Consider the following 16,456-nt stretch of genomic DNA (forward strand, 5'->3'; position numbering starts at 1 on the left):
TAAGCCATAGAAACAATAATCTAATATGTTTTGAATTCTATAGCTTGCATTGTAGCTTGGTTATTTGAACTAGTATAAAGGTTACACTGAAATTAAATATTAACCTTACTACAATTGGAAGACATACCTCCAATTATTATAAAAGGAAAAAATATCCTAACTTTGTAACAATTCATATAAATAAAAGTACGCAATCTGAAAGCATAAAAAGATGGTACCAGAAACCAAGAATAAAGAAGGCTCTCAGTTGCTTGAAACTGATGTTAACAATGTTCTAAGCGCAAAGGTCACACTTTCCCTAAAGGACACTGCCTCCAAGTATCTATTTATACCCTCGAGACAGTTTTGCACAAGCTTCATTATGTGGTTTCCTTTCGTGAAGATTAAAAGCAGTAAATTAAAAGGGTGGGGAGGATAATAGAACTCCGCTCACTGACAGCAGTAAGAAGCAACAGCTGAGTGGGGGAAACAGGCGCCCTAACAGACAATGGGCTACGGATCATCCAGCAGTCCTAACCAACCTCATAGCGGAGGACTTGAGCTGTAAACGCTGCAAAAGGAGTATTTTAAATTGGAAGAGTTTTAACTGCTGTTAAGTCACCACGATGTCATTTTTGTCTACCACCACAGTGGCTCAGGACTTCGTGTAACTTTAGCCCCGTGCTTGTTTGTACTGTTAGCTCCTGTGTTGTAACTTACAAGCAAGACTCCAAATCATTATGAAATTATCAGTCTTCAGTATTACTCTTGAATCTATTGTTCTAATAGTTGGTTCCTAGGATGTCTTTGCCTAGTATTTCATGGCACACTCGGAGGCGAGATAAAATGACGGCTTGTTTTCCTTAAAACGAGAATATTATATATCCGATAGAACAGGTGTCAGGATTAAATGAGATAATGTATGTAAAACACTTAGCACAAGGTCCGGGGCACAGAAAAAGAGCACAGTTTTTTTTTTTTTTTTTAACAGTGAACTCATGCCGGCCCAAATCCCTTATTTGCAGGTGCAAAAATTAAGCCTCAAGAGAACTGACTTCTTAAGGCTCTACTTCCAATATGTTATTGTCTTGGATAAGCTGCTTAGCTGCAAATGTTGGAGCTTTGGGGTATTGGCGAGCCCGGGGGCACGTGCCTGCTGAACTCCAGTGCGAGAATTGGACGAATAAGCTTGAACCGGGAGGTATTAGAAGCTGTGCCTTACCAACCGGAGTTTGAGGTACCAGGTTTTGTGCTAATCATGTTCTTCATGGACGGAAGCCATGCCTGTCTCAAAACCGGCCAGAAACAGCTCAAGAGCCTTGGCTAGCCTAGGCTGTAGGGGAACCGGAGACCAGGAATAGGGTCCAGCTCAAGTCCCTGCCGTCAACTCTAAAGGGGGGGTCGAGCACCTTACGGACTACTCAAGCGTTTCCCTGGAAGGTCGAGCCCAACCCTGCATGGACCCTCATCCCTGGGAAGCACACATCCCCTTCTCGTGAGCACTTCCTCCGGGTCCTGCGGGGGTGATACCATGGCCTCTCCGTTCCACAGGGAGGGCTCCGCTGCGCCGAGCCGGACGGGCCACGGTTCGCGCGCCCTGGCTCTCGATCCCTAAGATGGCGGCCGAGGCACCGCTCACGCCCCGCCGCCCGCGCTCCCGGAGCTGCGGCCTCGTGAGGCTCAGGGAGGCGAGGGCGCGGGTGACGGAGGGGAGAGCAGGACCGAGACTCTGGGGCCCGCGCCGGCCGCAGAGGGCCTGGGAAAAGGGATCGCCCGCGAGGCACAAACGACCGGGGAACACCACCGGCGAGCATGGCGAGAAGGAAAAAGAAAAAAAAAAATTGCGGGTGTGGGGGGGACTAAGGGGGAGGAGCGCAGCACATCCGGGCCCTTCCTAGGGCACGCCCCGGAAATGACGTAGCCAGGGGCGGAGCCCGCTCTTGAAAGCGGGGTCTGCCCCCGCAGTAGCGCGCGTCTCCCACAGTGCTGGGGCCGTCGTCACTCCCCCTCCCCGGCTTCGCGGTTTCCCTCTCGGGGCTGCGGGGCTCCTGGGCTCGGGGCTGGCTGCGGAGGCAGGCGGGGCTTGTTTCCCGGACAGTGGCCCTCAGCGGCCCCGGCCGCCCGAGGTCCGCAGTGCCGTTCCTGCAGCCCGCCGCGCACTGACCCCGGGCGGGCCCGCCAAGTCTAAGCGCACCTCGGGGAAGCGACGTCGGAATCCCGACCGCGGCCTCCCGCCCGGGCTCCGAGCTGTCAGTCACGGCGCCGAAGCCGCTTCTTCCGGCGCTCTCGGGCCCGCCCTCTCCCCTCCTCCCTCCCTCCCCCGCCCCTCCCCGCGCGAGTGTCTCCCTCTCCCTCGCTCCCTCTCTCTCTCTCCCTCTCTCTCTCTTTTGTGAGTTATAGCAACCGTTGCCTTGTGAATCAAGCGCCATAGTCACCGTAGTCCTGGCGACTGTTACCCATCAACAACAACTACTCCTCTCCTCCTCCTCCTCCTCTTCCTCCTCCTCCTCCCCACCACCACCATCTCCATCACCCACCAACAACACCACAATAATCCACAGCCAAGGTGAATATTCTTCGGTCTCTACATGTGTGTGGGAGCGTGTGTGTCCGTGCGTGTGTTCGTGTGTGCGAGCGAGCGTGGCTGTGCGGGGGTCTCCCTCCTGACACGGGCTGCGGCCGCTGGAGGGGCTCGGTCCCCGGGGCTTGTTTACAATGGACCCGCGCGCGGCGGGCTCGGGGGTGTGGGCGCCGCGCGCCTGCCCGCCCGGCCTCGGCGCTCTGGGATGGAGCGGGAGCCGGGGCTGCGGGGTGAGCGAGCGAGAGAGCGGGCTAGGCTGGGAAGCCGCCGCTGTCCGTCGCGGGTGTCAGAGCGTTCCCCCCGGGTCTGCAGGCACTCCGGAGGAGGGGCAGGTGGAGAGAAGGGGCTTGCTTTCTCCCTCTCTCTTTCTTTAATTTCGCTGCTTTGCCAAAGCTGCCTGGTGGCTGCCGCTGCTTGTCCAGATCGAAACAGACAGCAGTGAGCAGGGGAGACCCCGAAAGGTGCTGTGCTGTTGTTGTTGTTCACTTGCGGGGCCTTGTTGGGGGTTTTGTTATTTTTATCCTTGTAGCTCGGTGAACTTTTCCCGCAGCCCGCTCCCTTCGTCTTGGCCCCTCTTTGCCCGCCGCTAAACGGGCTGCACTTCTTTGACCATCACTGGTCTCACAGGATTCTTTTTTTCTTTTAAAACTGTATTTTTCTTTGTGCAGCAAACAGTCTTACTATCCATTCGACAGTCTTCCCTCCCCCCTCCCCCTTTGCACACACATTGAAACCAGGGGCCTCTGCTGCTCTGAGATTTTTTTTTAAGTCTCTCTGTCTCTTCCCTCTCCTTTCGCTCTATCTCTCTGTCTCTCTTTCCCCGCTTCCCCCTCCTTTTCGGCGTGTGTGTGTGTGTGTGTGTGTGTTTGTATATGTGTGTGTGTGTGTGTGTGTGTGTGTATGTGTGCGTGTGCGGGCGCGCTTGTGATTTAAACCGGATGCAGGGCATCTGTGCTACTTGGGTTAGTGGTTCCTGACAGCGCTTTATCCTTCATGTGGAGATGGGAGGGGTAGTCCTGAGGTTCTGTTTCACTTTGATGCACCTCCCTCCCCACAGGAGAGTGTTAGCAATTTTCATTGTGGTTTTGAGACTTTGTCTGTGATGAACAGGAAAAGGACACAAGGAAGCTTTGTGAGAACTCAGTTCACAACGCTATTTGTGACAGTTATGATACTTTGAGAGTTTTTTTTCTCTCCCATCTTCATCTCTGTTCGTTTCCCTTGGAGAGTTGAAATTGAAGTCAAGTTGTTCATAAAGAATGTATGAAGCTTCTCAACTTGAAACGTGTGTATATTTCACTTTCTTTGTGACTGTTAAGATCTAGGCTTGTGTGTGCTTAACATAGTCTTTTTGTTGACTTTCTGCTTTTCTTTAGACAATGATTTAAACCTGCTCAGGAGAAAAAAACTTCCTTTTAAAGTATTTCTTTGGAGAAAATAGTTGCCCCCTGTATATTTGGATACCAGTTCTCAAGTAGTGTCTTCTTGATTGGAGCTAACCGGGTTTTAAAGATCCTTTAATTTTGCTCATTTTCAGCTTATTATCTAGTAGATTATCAACAACAAAAAATTGGTAATGACTGAACTAAAACAAATAAAATGTACTATTATAGTTACACATATGAAATTCCAATTCAAATTTTAAAGTGCTTATTTAAATAATCTTTTAACAGCAAACATTTATTGATTTAACTGACAGAACAGCCTGTGAATAATGTGACAGTATTAATTATTCTTGAGATTGTCAATGAAGAGGTTGGGTAATTATAATGTCATTAAGGCTAATATTTTGTAAAATAAGAGTTGGGGGATTGGAAAAAAACCTTACGTTTTAATTCATTTCTGTATGATTGTTATTTTGAATGAAGGAGATATTAGATTCTGAAAGAAGTCTGTTTGGATCTCACAATAGGTACATCCCTTCCCCAACCTGTCTTCAGTGCACATCTCAAATTCTAACGTGTATTTTTTCCTTTCCTTTTCTTTATTTCTTCTTCCTTTTCCTTTTCTTTTTATTTTTTTTTTCCTGTTCACATGAGTGTCAAATGCCTGAACACTTTTGGATGGTGAATCTCCTGGCTCTGAACTTAAAAAGAGTTTTGCTGTCTTGGGACAGTTTAGATCTTATGCCATTTATATACGTTTTGGCTGAATAGATTGTTTGTGCTAAAATGTCTTTGCTTAATATTTTTACTTGCAATGTCCGAGAATGTTTCAGAGACATTTCACTCATGAAACATCTGTCAAGTTTCCCCAAATTTATATATATATTTTTTCTGTTCACAAGTTGATTTAAAAATGAATTTAACATTGGATTTGAAACAAATCTGTGTTCTAAGAGTTGATATTACAGATGCTTTGGCTTCTGATAAAATAAAATTAGTGTTATGGATTAATTTGGAATTGTAATTATTGATCGTTAAATGCAAAGTTAAATACCATTTAGTTCATTTTTTCCATATTATTTTTCCTAGGAGGAACTTTGCTCTGCATCGGCATTCTTTGTTTTCAGTATTTTAGACTAACAAATCTGCGTGCTTTAAAATTAAATATATTAAAGAGTAACATTTTGAGTAACTGAATATTTGTGATTGAGGGTGTGCCATGATGCCTATCTCAGGCTTTTTTAAATTCCACCTTGTCCATATACACTTCTATTAAACTATATAGGGACTAGGCATAGTAAAATTATATATATATATATATATATAATAAATGAATGCATTCCTAGAAACTTTTTTTATCATTTCACACTGCTTTCTTGGCATGAGGTATTTAGAACTAATTTCTAAAATACTGTATTTTTAATCCAATATTCAAATACTCTTGTATTCTGTGAAGGTTCTCACAAGGCTTAGAGTTTATAAGTGAGATAGTGAGATATTCTTTAACTTTCCTCAAACAATCTTTTAAAACTCTAAATAGGTTAGTCATGGCCCTTTTTTTAAAAAAAACTGAAAAGCAAAGATTTTTAGGTCACACATGCTGAAAAGGATGGCTCATAGAATCAGATATGTCGGAAGAGTTCATTTTTCCTGAATACTCCAGTAGCATTACTCTGATCCTTATAGGGAGACTCTATTACAAGAAACAGAAAAAGAAGTCAGTCAGGTTTTAAATTGTGAAATTTGCTAGTTTGTTTTTATGCTGAGCATTTGGTTAAATAGCCTTTATTTCACTTGCAGTTGCATTAAACATAGTTTCTCTTACTGAATTTTGTGCCTTAGCTCTTTAACTCTTTAAGTATGTATTCCCAGTTGTCAATCACAAAATAGATTTTAAATTATTTTTCTCTTCACAGGCGCATAGTGTTCCCTTATTTTGGAAAAGCACGATTAAGTCTGGATTTGACTAAATTTAACTTGTTAGAGACAGATGGCTGCTTTAAACAGGTGTCAGCCTCACTTTTTTCTGCATTGTTTTGGAACTTGCAGTGGGTCACAAAGGGCTGTCCAAAGCAGGTGGCATCATGTTGAGTTTGTTATAGCCTCTTTAGTTAATTATTTCATAGGGAGAGGGTTCTTTTTCTATGGAAAGTTGAGCACTCCTGGTCTTTGAAGTGCTCCTGATTTGTAACCCAGCTCACTAGCTTTTCAAACTGTAGAAATTGTAGATTCATTTACATCTGTCTTTCCATCCTTGTAAATAATGATTAGTTGCCTTTGAGTCCAGAAAATATATATATAGCAACAGTTATATAGTCAACTCAAATTTATCTACAGCAGAAACAGGTGGGTTTGAGGAAAATGAGATTTAGCTTACATAATTTATAAAATTTTGCCATTCCTTACTTCAAAAATTTTATTGATAGCATTATCTTAATTTAACATATCGGAAAACATATTATTTTAGTTGGTTTAGTATTAAAGCTGAAACAAATTTTCTGACCAGAATTGCTATACATTTTATAGTGTTATTTTAAAAATGAATTTTTTTTTGTTTAAACATGTTAAGTATATGTGCTGGAATAAAGTCAGAAAGTATCACCCTATTGATCTCTTAAGTTTATTTTTGACTTATAATTTTATCCTTTTATTGTGGAAATTTTATATATCTTATAATGGATACACCAGAGGGTGCTGTGCTGTTTGCAGTATAAGATTATTTTCACTAAAATGTGAAATGATTAGAACAGTTATGTAAAGAAAACCTTAACCACTTATGCATTTAAGCATCTGGCTTACTTTTATGAAGTTTAACGTTTAATACACTGCTTTTCTTGGCAGTTTTTTTGGGGAAACCTGAACAGAGAGAGTATGTGTAACACATCAGGTCTGGTAATGAGCTATGGAAATGATCTCTGAGAGCACAGTCTTGGCACAGTCTAAGGTTAATACTTAATCTTATAGTTGTTACATTGGTTATATTATGAGGCTATTTCAGTCTTATGCCCTGGAACTAGAGTCACGAATGGTTGAGAACCCACATGTGGTTGCTGGAAACTGAACCTGTGTTCTTAGCAAGAGCAACCAGTGCTCTCAGTGCTGAACTATCCCCCCACCTGAGATTTTTCTTAAGTGTCATTTTCCATCTTTTGAGTGGCTTCTTCCCTTACTGAATATCCTTTTACACAGTATACACTCAGTGGCAATCTTTAAAACAGTAGTATTTTCTTCAAGAAAGCTTGGAAAAGTATAGTTACATTGTACAAACTTGAGTCTGGGTAATGATACACTTCTATCCCCAACTCAGCTATGATATTTAATGGTGATATTTTTGAAAAGAAACTATAAGCTGTAACAATTTGTGTGGAGGAACACCTTGATCCCAAAACTTCAAAAGAGAGTAGCATTCCCCTCCCCCCCACATGGCCTTACTACAGTAGTTTAGTAATTTTTCTTTAAACTACAATAGTTTAGTCATTTTTCTAAGATACAATCTATGTAGTTTGTCATTTTATAAAACTGAGGTTTTAATATTTGTGGATATATTAAAACCCTTTGTATTTGAATTCTTATATTTCATATTAAAGTATATGTAATGAAAGTTGAGGAAATAACTTGTATTGGAATAATAGATGGATGGGACACCGTGTTCTAGGCTAAATGCACAGGCTTTAGAGTCAAAGTTCGGTTAATCTCATTAACTGTGTGGCTCTGGACAAGTTAGCTGCTTTCACTTAGACGATCTACTGACATATGTGCAGTGTCAAAGATAATGGTCAGTTTGAGAAAACATACTTAATGTCTATTAGATATTTCAATTAGGAAATATTGAGAAGATATTTCTTCCAGTCTTTTTGCTCCCTAAGAATCATCTTGATCTAACTATTCCTTTGGCATAAGGACTTGAGTTTTGAAAATTTTCTCCACTAATCTACTGTCATTAATTATCCTCTTTTCTTAATTTGAAAAATTAAAACAAAGATCTGAAGCCATCAGTTATGGATTACCATTTCATAATCAGTTTTTCATTTTTTTTTATTTCAAATCTATGTCTTAGTTTTGCTCCAGGCCTATAATGGGCCCCTTTTACTCTGTTCATATACTTTTTCAGGCCTAGAGATTTTTATGTAGAACTAATGATATAATATTTCATTGTCTTAGTCTTTCATTGCTTATTTCATTGTTCCATTTATATTTTATCTTCATATTACATATTACCATATTTGAAAATATCTGGAGTTTTCTTCATCAACTTTATGCTACATGCAATCTTTATTATGTACTGACAGTAAATAGTCTAGACAGTTTTAAAACAGGAATTCATTTGCAGTTATTCTACAATCTTATAATTTGCCGTTTAACTATTACTAAAGAGAATACATGAGGTTACCTCTGATACATTTATTTAGCACTGATGCATAATTTACTAAGTCTACTTATGTAGTGAAGTAACTTTGAAACGTAACCCAGGATAACAGGATAACTTAAAATGTGAACTATTAAACAATAAAATGCTATCTTTGGTCTCTTTAGATGTTAAGTTTCAAATAACATTTTCAAGTTGGCTGCCACAGATAATGGAGCTGTTCAGTAGTTATATTGAATAGCTGTATTTCTCTTCTCAGGGCAATTTGACTAGTAAGAAAATATTTTTCTCATTTTAGAGTTATTTAAATAGTACTAATCTTAAACTGGAAATATGATTTATTTATTCTCTTTGTAGTCCAGGCCACCTTTAAACTCATGATCCTCTTGCCTCAGTTTCCTGGGTTTGGCGATGACCTGTGCCTTGCCACTGTGCCCAGTTCAGATTTGACAGACTTTCAAAGGAGCCTGGAGGAAAGCTAGGAAATGTGACTTAAATGGATATACTGTATTCCTTCCAAACATCTGTTTCTTCTTGAAAATGTCTGCTTTCTTGAACAGAAATGTAACATTATTTTACTAGTGATGCAATCTGGGTATTGTTTCTCTTTAAAAGGCTTCTTGCCCTGGGCCTGGTAGCACATGCTTTTAATCCCAAGCACTTGGGAGGCAGAGGCAGGCCGATCTGTGTGAGTTCAAGCCCAGCCTGGTCTATAAATCTAGTTCAGGACAATCAGGGCTACTATACAGAGAAGCAAATGTCTTGGGGGCGGGGGAATTTTTTTACTTCTGGTTATGTGTTGTCCTTTGGCAAAGTACTTAAGGGTTAAATGTTCAGGCTAATCCAAAATTAATATGTTTACACAGTTGCCAATGCCTATGGTGACTCTTAACTCCAGTGTTCTTTCTTTTATAGAAGCAGGTATGGCCAGTCAGTACTGCTTGCCTTTGTTTTATAGTGCCTGGTCAGGGATTCCCAAGGGTTCTTATATTTCCTGCTTAGGCAAACCTAAGTAAGAGGTAACAGGCACTTAACCAGGAACATTAAAACAGTGAGGCAACTGCCTGAGTAAAAGTGAGGAAAGACAGATACATTCAGCAATGATAGAGAAGAAAGGAAAGAAGGTTACTAGTCCAGAAAGCAAAGGGCTCAGAGTGTGGCCAGAGTAGCATAAAGAAGAGGACAAAAGTACCCAGTTTGTTGCTTATTGAAACTGCAGGCTAGTTACATAAAATATGTGGATCTCAGTTTCTCCATCTGTGAGATAAACAGTGAGACTGTGTGATCTCTAAAACCCTTTGCAAACTATATATCCATGGCAGCATTAGCCAGGGAAGACAGAGTATGCCAGTGACATGGAAGCAGGAATTGGTTTGCTAGGAATTGGTTTGCTATTTCTCTAAGGTTTTGAAATTAAAATGTAGCGTTTTACTTACTTGTAGGCTTCCTTTTTTTTTTTTTTTTGAGGAGAGCAACAAAGGAAACCCAGAGCCCAGTGATAATGCAATGCCTATGGCAAGGTCTCAAAGTTCTATCATTTTGGTGGTTTCTTTAGAGACTGGTGGCCAAGTGCTCTGATTTCCTCACCCACATGGGAGTGAGCTGAGCCTCACAGCTTGAGCTCTTGCTGGAACTAGCTTCTCTAAGTATGTGTGCCAGACATGTGTCTGACAGTTGGGGCTCCTGTTGCTCACCAGTGAGATATTTAAAACAGGACATAATTTCCCCAGTGTGTGGAGAGACAGAGGACAGGGTGGGAGGGTGTGGGGAGAGGCAGGCGCTAAGGCAGGAAACATTTTTGTACTTAGGAAAGAGCATATATTTTGCTGTATCACAACTCTCACCAGCTTATATAGGGAAGTGTGTGAAAGATAGGGATTGTAATTCTTATTATTTAAACGTTGTTTTGAATGGTATTTTAATTGGTTAATATAAGCAGATTCAAGTTTCTGGCTCTCATTTGGATTTGTATGCTTGCTAACATTGTGTATATGTCACATAACTATTATTCCTACAGTGGATCTGATTTTCTGCCCTCTGTGTTTGTACAGTTTATTTTACTGTGCCAAATCAGTTTAGAGAATCTTTGCTTGTTGGGCTTCTTCAAGCTGTGTACAGTGGCATATGCCTGCAAGCCAAAGCCCCAGGAAGTTGAGGTAGAGGATTGGAAGTTGGGAGGGTAGGGCTACAATGGGAGCCTGTCTTGAAAATTCTCTTTCCTTTCATACTCTAACTGTGGACGAATGGGAGTAGGTGCTGAAGGGGAACAAGACACATGCACATTTAGAGACTATATCTCATTTCTTTTAAATACCGGTGACTTGTATATTTCCTATTTTTTTTCTACATTGTGAAGTCCTGGTTGTGGTGGATGTTGCAAGGGCACAGAGTTTGGGGAGATGGGAGTAAGAAGTGGTCAAAGAAGTATGATTTCTCCTGGATCTTATACCTTTTCTGCTGCAGTATCGTACAGAGTACATATACTTCTTAAGGATAAATATTTTATTACTTTACTAAAATGTTTATTTATTTCATTAAATTATTTTATTATCTTCAAGATAAAGTATCTGAAAATGTCTATTCATTAGTACATTATTAGACTAAAAAATCTTTTTCAAGAGCTAGCATTGTGCTTTAGGAATGTTCACATGTGATTTTTTTTTTTTAGTTTTTGTCTTTGTATTTATTTATTTACTCATTCATTCATTCATTCATTCATTTTAAGTGAAGGCTGGCATTGAACTTTTGAACATCCTACCTCAGTCTTCCAAGTTCTGGGATTAAAGGTATGGTGTGCTATCACACCTGTTTCCAAGTGGCAAGTGATTTCTTAATCTAGCTCCTTATACTTTGTATAGATGCATTTGTGGATATATCTTTGAATAACACAATATAACATTTTCTTCTGCTTCTATTTGTGGTGACTTTTTTATATTATTTTATATTTATTTATTTATTTATTTATTTTTGATGTTTCCAGACAGGGTTTCTCTTTGTTGCTTTGGAGCCTGCCCTGGAACTAGCTCTTGTAGAGCAGGCTGGCCTTGAACTCACAGAGATCTGCCTGTCTCTGCTTCCTGGGTGCTGGGATTAAAAGCATGCACCACCAGCACCCAGCTTTTTGTGCTGACATTTCAAAGAGCCAAAGAGTCTGTAACATCAGACTTTTACTTATTAGCTTCTGATTGTCTGATGCATATCTTGACAACAAGTTTTGATAAAGTATCATCCATAGGGTTATTAATAAAAAAGCTATTATAATAGCAATCTCCTTTAAAACTTTAAATATACTTACAGCACATATTTAATGTGGTGTGGAGAATATATTTTATGTACATTTAATATATGAAGGATGAAATAAATTTTGATTTTGTGATTATATTGCATATCTCTAAAGGACATTTAAATGTCTTGTTTTAAAAAAATTACATTTTTAAGATGCTAGTAAAATGGAATTTGGTTTAGATACTTTATTTTATGAGTGTGTATATTGTGCAAATTGAGAAAGTTGTTTTAATACACATTTTGTTGAGGGCTGTAGAACATCATCAATTGTTTTCTCCTCACTGCCCCATGTACCGTCATCATTTTGGAGTCACACCAGAGGATTTAGGGCAGATGTTAAGTTTTCCAGGTGACCTCTGTGTGAGGTTGGTACCAGTTTTTATCGGTGTTTCTCATTGTGTGATGAGTCTTGGAGGCTCCATTGGCTAAGGGTATGTGTGCAGAGTTGATAGAGATGAAAAGTACAGTTCATTTCAGTTACAGTAGGGTTCAACGGTATGTGCTGGATTAACATCCCACCATTCTGTGCTTAGGAAGTTTGCTGAGTGGTGAAAGTTTTGAAACTTTTAAATGATATTGAGTGAGTAACTACAATAAATGTGGTCTTATCTCCAAGCAAAGCCAGTTGCCCTCCATGTGGGGTGTGATTCTTTTGTTTTTGATTTGGAAAGAGAATATTTTGATTAGTTTTAAGATTGCATGAGCAGTCTTATTTTATTTGGAGTTTAAAGAAATGCAAGTGACCAAGGACTGGAGATGACGATCAGAGTAACTTGTGAGAGGAGGCTAGTGTTTTGATCCTGATACCCAACTCCCCTTTTTTCCTGTAGCCCTAGAGAGCAATAAAGTAAGATTTCCTTCATACACAGTGTGAGCTTTTTTGTAGAGTTGTGCTTAGGTTAGTTTCCATTGCTGTCTAGAATTTCCCTTGGATACATTATATGAAAACTTTGGAAGTTGTAGTTTACCTTAGGATTTAAAAACCTTTGAAATGATTGCCTGTAGGCAGCACCCCATGCTCAGAACACCACTTTGGTCTGAGGAAATGGAGTAAAAATGAGAGTAAGTGGGAATGGGATTGTGTAATTGGAAACACTGCGATACAGAGAGGAAAAGAGGTGTCGTACATTTGAGGGCTGTATGTAATTCCCAGCTTGCCATATACAGCAAACCTAATACTGCCACTGGTGTTTCATTGTAAAACATTCTCTCAGAATGTAAGAAATAGTTGGATATTTCAGTATATAAGTTTTTAATCTTTATCAGTTGTTTAATAAAGGATTTATGTAAGTTGAGTATTTGGTGCCATTATTATTTTGGTTAATTTAGGAATTATGAACTGGCCTAGATTTCTATTAGATTTTAAGATGTATTTTGAAAAGTCAATAAAGGAGTATGTTAGATACAAAATTGCATTTCTCCAATTATATGAATATAGTTTTATTGTTTAAATTATAGAAGGCTACAAAAATGATGAATGATGCTTGGGCATATGGACAGGATAAAAAATGGTAGGAGGTAATGAAAGATGGATGAAATTAGTAGGAAAATTATAATTAAAGATTAAACAAAGGTAGGTGAATAAATCACTTAGAACAGTGGAATAATCAGTTAAATGAGATATCGATAGGTAGATATGTGTATAGATATAGACTATGAATTTTAACTAGTAGGAGAAGGTGAGGAAGAGAGTCCCTAGGTTTTGTGGGGTTTTTTTTTTTTGTGTGTGTGTGTGGTACCACATTTAAATTTTTTTCACAAATATTTACAATAAGGCTTTGGTACCTTCATTTTTTGTTGTATAAAATTTAACTATTTCTAAAAGTTATGTATAGAAAAAGAACAACTTAAGGTGTTGCATCAGCATCTTGTTTTTATTATTATAAAAGAAATACAATATTAGTATACAAAGTAATCAAAATTCACATCTCCAATTGGAATCTCTGATTATCTTACATTAAACGCTGCACTTGGGAATACAGTGTATTGTATATGTATTATAAATATACTTAAACTATTTATATTTCAGAATATGTAAAAGATACCCAAGTAGAAGAGTATAATGAACCTTGTGTACTTATCATTTCACAATGGACTTCACAATTAGTATTATCTATTATTAAAGCTATGCAATAATAGTGTGCCTTGGTACATGCCTGTAGTCCCAGCTACCTTGGAGGTTGTGGTGGGTGGCTCACTTGAGCTCAGTAAATTAAAGGTACATAATTTAAAGACTTGTTACTGAAAGTAACTCCAACCCCTCCTTATTCTTTGATGCTTAGAAGAAATTTACAATTTAAGAACGATTTCAATGGATTTTAAAACAATGATATAAAGTATTTTAACATGATTGACCTTCATATTGCTTCTTCTAAGAACATTAAATTAGAAAATTTGTTTTTGCTTGCTGTTAAGCTGCTAGGTTAAGTAATTTGTTTAGTAATACCAGGCTTCTCTACTTGAAATTTGATTTAGTGGAAAGGGAGTGAGCCCAAGGACAGAAGGCCATGTTTTAAGGGTAGAGAAAAGTCTTGAGATAAACCTTCCAGATGTGATGGAGTTCATATCTGATCTGCCCTTATTCCAACCTGTTTATGGGAAGGTTTGAATTAAATAGTTAAGAGCCATTTGTAAGTTGTCAAGGGAAGAGAAGCAGCTGCTCTCTGGAATATTCAACGTGCTGAGACAGATGTGTTGCTCGGTTGTGATGTCAGTTGGTAGGGTGTTTGCCTAGCATGTGTAAAGCCCTGGGATCTATCACCAGCACCGTGTTATTTATGGGTGCTCACAAATGCTTGTAATCCCAGCACTGGAGAGGCAGAGGCAGGAGGATCAGAAGTTTGATGTCATTCTCAGCTACATAGTAAGTTTTTAAGTCCATCCTGGGTACATTTGTGGTACATCATGAAGGAAGGGACATCTAGAAACTGATGTACTTCTTAGTGGTATGGTTCAAAACAGTGATGTTTTCTGTATTCAGTATCTTCATATAATACATAGGCTTACTTTTTCATTTATATGTTTTTATTTGACTGAGGTAATATAGTCATGAATGAAACATTTTTCCATGTTAAAGTTTAGAGCAAAAACAAAAAGCTGCTTCCCATCTCTAGATTACACTTCTTTTGGAATATAATCTGTGATGGAATAACATGTGTTACAGATTGTAATTATTGACATTTGAATGAACAATACAAAATGTAGACATGAATCTTTATTTAAAGACTGATTTTTTATATCAGATTATCAAATAGACATATTGAATAATTTTAACTTACATAATAACTTTAATTGCTAAACTTTTATGATCTAAAGGTTTTAGTGAAAATGTCTGTAACTTAAAATATTTTGTAGCATCTTTTAAAATATATTTATTATATAGTAAGTATCCAGGCTATGTAGTACAGTGATACAAAATAACTAAAGCTACGTTGTTGTTGTTGTTGTTGTTGTTATTATTACATGATCTTGTCCAGTAACTAACAGTGATACAAAATAACTAAAGCTATGTTGTGTTACATGATCTTGTCCAGTAACTAAACTTCCATAAGGAAAAATTTAAATAGCTAGGGCTAGAGATAGAAATATTCTAGAGTGGATAGAATATTTGCCTTGTGTAATATAACCCAGAAAACAACTGATTATGTATTATAATGTTAATTAATGTGGTATTTATAGAGGATTTCATTATGAAACTAATGCAGTGCCAACAGAAGCATTAGTTGTAGTAACTCTCTGTGCATTTGGAAACCAAGTACAGAAAGCATAATTTTATTTGGTTTTTATTATTTTACATTGCAGAAATATCAATAAAGAATAGGAAGGAAACTTTATTCTGATTAACCTTTACAAGTTTCTCCCATCCTCTCTTTTAAATATGACTGCTACTGGGATGTGATATAATTTAAAAGGCAGGTGTTTCGAACGTGAGAATAACATTGATGGATATTTATTCTATTTTGGAGTAACCACCTAACACCAAACAGCTGTAATTTGGAGGAATTCCTGTCTTTTCATATATAAAGAGGAACATTAGTCAAAAATCCATTTGGGTGCTTTAGAACCTGACAGATTTTGTGTCTGGAACCTCAAATGCCATATGATGAATGCCTTATTTCTTTTATGCTCAACTTATGCCCACTCCCCTCCCCTCCCCCCTCCCCTCCCCTCCCCCCTCCCCTCCTCCCCTCCCCTCCCCCCTCCCCTCCCCTCCCCTCCCCTCCCCTCCCCTCCTCTTCTCTCTCTCTCTCTCTCTCTCTCTCTCTCTCTCTTTCGTTTTTCAAGACAGGGTTTCTCTGTGTAACAGTTCTAGCTGTCTTGGAGCTAGCTCTTGTAGACCAGGCTGGCCTAGGGCTCACAGAGATCTGCCTGCCTCTGCCTCCTGAGAACTGGGATTAAAGGTGTGCGCCACCACTGCCCAGTGAATGTGTCTCTTAACACAGTTGCATGTGTTTTCAGATGACATACATATGCCAGTTCTGCTAGAGACATAGCTAGGATATCTTCATCTTAAAATCGGAGTGCATACATTTCATGTGCACTTTGAAGGTTATCTGGATGAACCCCTTCCCTATCTCCTCCCAGGTGCTTTAAAGGTAAGAAAGCTAAGAGTAAGTGACTTCTACGATGAACCTCATACACTTTGCTCTGACACATTTCATATAGCTAGTGTAAAACTTTTCTTGCAGGCAAACACCACAAGTGTGGTGCTTTTAAAATTCTATACTTGTATTTTATATTTTTCATTTCCCTATTTTTCTGGAGAATCCAAATATTTAGAAATCTACATTCTAAATTTGAGTGCTTTTAAAAAAATTTACAATTGTAAGTTTGGGTATAAGAATCATTTAGTTGTTTTGT

The 16,456-nt window shown here is 39.0% G+C and overlaps 1 protein-coding gene across 1 annotated transcript in view; it reads left to right on the forward strand.

Annotated features, from left to right (window-relative positions):
- Positions 1-2,492: 2,492 nt before the first annotated feature.
- Positions 2,493-16,456, forward strand: part of Rfx3 (regulatory factor X3) — a 249,052-nt gene continuing 235,088 nt past the window's right edge. Inside the window, exon 1 of the mRNA XM_041661035.1 lies at positions 2,493-2,545. The gene's annotated coding sequence lies outside the window, so the exon portion shown is untranslated. The remainder of the gene's footprint in view (positions 2,546-16,456) is intronic.

Source organism: Microtus oregoni, unplaced genomic scaffold, assembly GCF_018167655.1.
Source record: "Microtus oregoni isolate MIOR12 unplaced genomic scaffold, Mior012 000012F_ref0000307, whole genome shotgun sequence".
NCBI classification, from domain to species: domain Eukaryota; kingdom Metazoa; phylum Chordata; class Mammalia; order Rodentia; family Cricetidae; genus Microtus; species Microtus oregoni.